We start from the raw sequence: 4352 nt of genomic DNA on the forward strand, positions 1-4352 counted from the left end.
CTCCAGGATACCACATGCTGGTGTAAGAAATTCACCATTCTGCAGGAGCTAGATTTGTAGTGCTGCTTGAAGATCAGTGAAGAGCAATTCACTGCCTTGCAGCAATTCTCCTTCCCACTCCAGATCCTGGCTTCTGCACCAGGCCTCCTCAGGGAGGGCCGCTCATTCCACCACCCAGCACACCTCGAGGGCCTCCAGCTCCCCACAGGCGGTTATCTCCCGGGCAGCTTGGGTCTTCTTCTCTTCCACATTCAGGTGGACCTCACCTCTGAACGTGATGGGCCTGTTGCCAAGGACCTTCTGAACAGGCTCAGAATCATCAAACACAATAAAACCCAAACTGGGTGATTTCCCGCCACTGTTAATGTGTAGCTCCACCATGTTCCCATAACGTTGAAAAAAATCTTTAAGCTCCAATTTGTCTACTGTCATCTGGCAGATTGCCAATGAAAAGTTGGTGACCATCAGGGTGTCTCACAATTCTTTGGGGTTCAACATCACCTTGCTCACCAGCCTCGTGGATTGGTATAGATCTCCTCTAGGGAGGAATTTTTATTCATCATTCTCCCACTCTTTGATCCCTCTGACGCCTCTGTGGTGGAATCTGGGATTCAGGCTTAGACTCTGGATGAGGCTGTGAAGCTGGTACTTTAACAACATGAGATGATATCCCGGTAATTGGAACAGCTCCACTGGGTGGAATGTTCTTCCTGGTCATAGATCCCCAAGAAAATGTCCTCAAGTTTTCCTGTACCATCTGAGGTATGTCTGTAGGTGCTGGGAAGAACTCTTCTGAGCATCCTTAGGAACAATTTTTTCTAGTGCTGGCTCAGACTTTTCCTCTTGGATTTCAGACACAGGTTCTTGCTCTGGTTCTTGTTCTGGTTCAGGTTCAGGATCTGGCTCTGGTTCAGCCAAAGGTTTCTCTAACCGTTCTTCTAAATCATTGTTGACAGTCTGATCATAGAAAGTTCCAGAATCATCAGGTACCACCTCAGGTGTCTGCTGCCTTTCTTCAGATTCCTCTACCTCTTCCTCAGATTCCTCCTGAGGCTCATTGACAAAGCCACCAAAGAACCTCATTTTGGTATCTGAAGAGATCATTGTGAACGTAGAACTTATTTGCGACAGAGCCCTCAGGAGCAAGGACAAACATCTGCATGAATCTCCTCAAAGTCTAGTTGTTATTAGAGAGCAACCGCATCACCTGGACCACTACACCATCATTCAGGTGGCATGAGCTTCAACATGGCGAATCTTAGTGCAGCAACTGGTAAAGTTTGTGACATCACTTTCCTATGGATCGCTTTCTGTCCATAGACTGCATTTGCTGGCTTTCCACTTGGATCCAATCCCCCATGGACATAAGAAGAGTTCATCCCATAAAATCTGTATGGCATGTCTGGGGCCTGGTTCAGCAGCGTGTAATACTGTCTCACAAATTCCTGCCTGACCAGCGGGGACTAGGCTTCTGCATAACCATGGCTTTGGTCAATTCAACCTGCACTGGAGAGGAACAAGCTTTGCTCCACAGCACAGCAGAAGGCAAAATCTCCTCACGAACCGAGCCCACACCTTAACCCTTATTTTTAAAAAACATTATTAGATTAGCACTACTTATTTTTATGATGACATAAAATACTCTTGGTCCCCAGAGTAGAACTCTTTGTAACACTGAGAATTCTAAAGGTCTATTAAGCTGATGTGTGCTAGTCTTTACTGAATCACCCACTAGCTTTACAGCAACTCTGCACCTTTGGCTAAGCCAGCTAACATCTCCAGAACCACATTATGGTACAGGTACTTGCATATATTACTGGAATATATTAATTAACTAAAAGAACCCATCTCAGTGTCCTTCTAGTTAGTATAAGGAACCTCATTAGTAATTTTTTATTTATCATTGTTTTCTCCAAATAAGTGGTAATTCTGTTTTTCTGTTAAATGGAAAACATCCCCCGCCCCAGTTATGTTGTTATAAAGAGGCACCTGATACCCTCCATTACTATAAGTTGTTGTGTTTCAGTTTACCTCTATCAACATAGAATTTTATTTTCTTTATGAACTAGAACTGTAAGGTTGAAAACAAGGTCTAGCTAGGAAAGTTGTATGGCTTGGGTCCTTGAGCACTATGTCAAACTTCAAAATAATAATAATAGTAACATGGATAAAGAAAATAATAATGTTGATATAACTATAATTTATTAAAGTATTACTACCAAGGTTTCCATACATTATCTCTTTGTCTTGTCACTAGTAGGCAGGGTGGGAGCTTTTATCTCATTTTTATAGATAGGAAACCAAGAGTCAGAGAGGTTGTAACTCTTCTAAAGTGACACAACTTTAAGAGCTGGATGTCAAAACCTGTCATTTGCCCAATACTCTGTTGGCTCACTGTAAACAATCTTTCCATGACTTCTCATATATCACTTTTCTCAAAGAAGGTGGCTGTGTTGTCCTGGTTAGGAGAACAGATATAGGAGCAGGACTTCCCATATTTAAATCCATGACCACTTAACTTGTGAATGAGGATAACTTACTTAAACTTCTCCAAAATCTCAATTTCCTCATCTGCCACAAAGGATAATTAACATATTAAGTTACTTAATTAATATACAAAAAAGCACTCAGAAGTGTGCTGGGCCCTGAGGAAATGTCTCATAAGTGTTCTTTACTATTGTTTTGACAGTTCAATGAGATTATAATGCATATAAAGCAGTTAGCTAAGTATCTGACCCTTAGAAAATGCCTAATACATCTCTTTTGCTTATTAAAATCTTTTATATCATATACAGCTTTAAGCTAGTCTTTTAGGAAAATAATTGGTGACAACTTCCTCTTCCTTCCCCCAGCCCCCCTTTTCCCTCCCTATCTTCTCCCCTTCCTCCCGTTTTGTGCCAACTATCACTTACTCAACAGTGTTTTCTATGAGCCACCTTTTCAGGGAAACCCATTGTTTAGCCTAATATTTCAGACCAACATTAAACATTTATACTTTAATTCAATATCACATATTCAGATATAGAACTCTTCACTTCCTCATCTGTTTAAAAGACTTTTACTGAAACAACAGTTGAGAAAAAATAAAATAACTCGGGTTTTAAAAGTTGAAATTAGCCTAAACATAACAGCTTCCAATTTTATGAGAAATTGATTGATTCATCAGTTAAGGATAATAATGACAGAACTCTCGGGGTGCCTGGGTGGCTCAGTTGGTTAAACATCTCCCTTTGGTTCAGGTCATGATCCCAGGGTCCTGGGATCAAGCCCCGCATTGGGTTCCTTGCTCAGTGAAGAGCCTGCTTCTCCCTCTCCCTCTGCTACTGCCCCGCTCCCCTGACTTGTGTTCTCTCACTCTCACTCTCTCTCAAATAAATAAATAAAATCTTAAAAAAAAATAATGACAGAATTCTCAATGTCTGAAATACAGATTGATCTAAAGTGGCTGTATTAGGATTCTCCAGAGAAATAGATCCAATTATGAAGAGAGAGTGAGAGCAAAAGAGAAAGAGAAGGTGCAGCAGGAGGGAGGGGGACAATTTGTAAAGAATTAGCTCATTTTAGTAAGGAGGTTGACAAGTCTCAAGATCTGTAGTTGTCAAGATCTGTAGTTGTCAAGCTGGAGACCCAGGAGAGCCAATGATGTAAATTCCAGTCCAAAAGATGGAAGACCCCAGACTCAAAAAGAGTTGATTTTGGGGGCACCTGGCTGGCTCAGTTGGTAGAGTGTGGGATTCTTGACCTCAGGATCATGAGTTAAAGCCCCCCTGTTGGGTGTGGAGCCTATTTATTTTAAAATAAATACATAAATAAAAAAGTTCATTTTTCAATTCGAGTCCAAGGTTAGGGCAACGGTGGGAGTGAGAGAATAGAAAGTTAACTGCTAATGAATATAGAATTTCTTTTTGGGGCCATAAACATATTCTGGAATTAGATAGTGATGATGGTTGCACAAGTCTATGAACATACTAAAAAACCACCGAACTGTATTTTATAAATGAGCAAGCTGTATGGTATGTGAACTTTATCTCCATAATGCTGCTTTTAAAAAATGATAGGTAAAAGCATATCACAGCCATTGAAAAAATAAAATGTTGGAGATCAATATCAGTTTTGGTTGCTATTTGTGGTGAGATTCTGTTTTCATTTACACAGGCATGTTGTGACCTGCCTGATTTTAAGAAGTCTAGTCTTGCTGGGAAGAATTTCTTAGGTGATTACTCTGTGGTTTGCGAGATGCTTCACCAATTTCCCTGATGCCTCCCATTAAGCTATCATATAAATTTAAAATACAGGTCACTAGGTCACTAGATCAAATGTTGAAGACTGAGACAGACTGCCCAAAGAAGGAC

General features: G+C 40.7%; 1 pseudogene; it reads right to left on the reverse strand.

The window, feature by feature from the left end:
- LOC116854298 lies at positions 1 to 1483 on the reverse strand (annotated as a pseudogene).
- Positions 1484 to 4352: the final 2869 nt, after the last annotated feature.

The sequence above is a fragment of the Lontra canadensis genome, unplaced genomic scaffold, assembly GCF_010015895.1.
Source record: "Lontra canadensis isolate GAN:19392208 unplaced genomic scaffold, GSC_riverotter_1.0 scaffold90, whole genome shotgun sequence".
Classification (NCBI taxonomy): Eukaryota; Metazoa; Chordata; class Mammalia; order Carnivora; family Mustelidae; genus Lontra; species Lontra canadensis.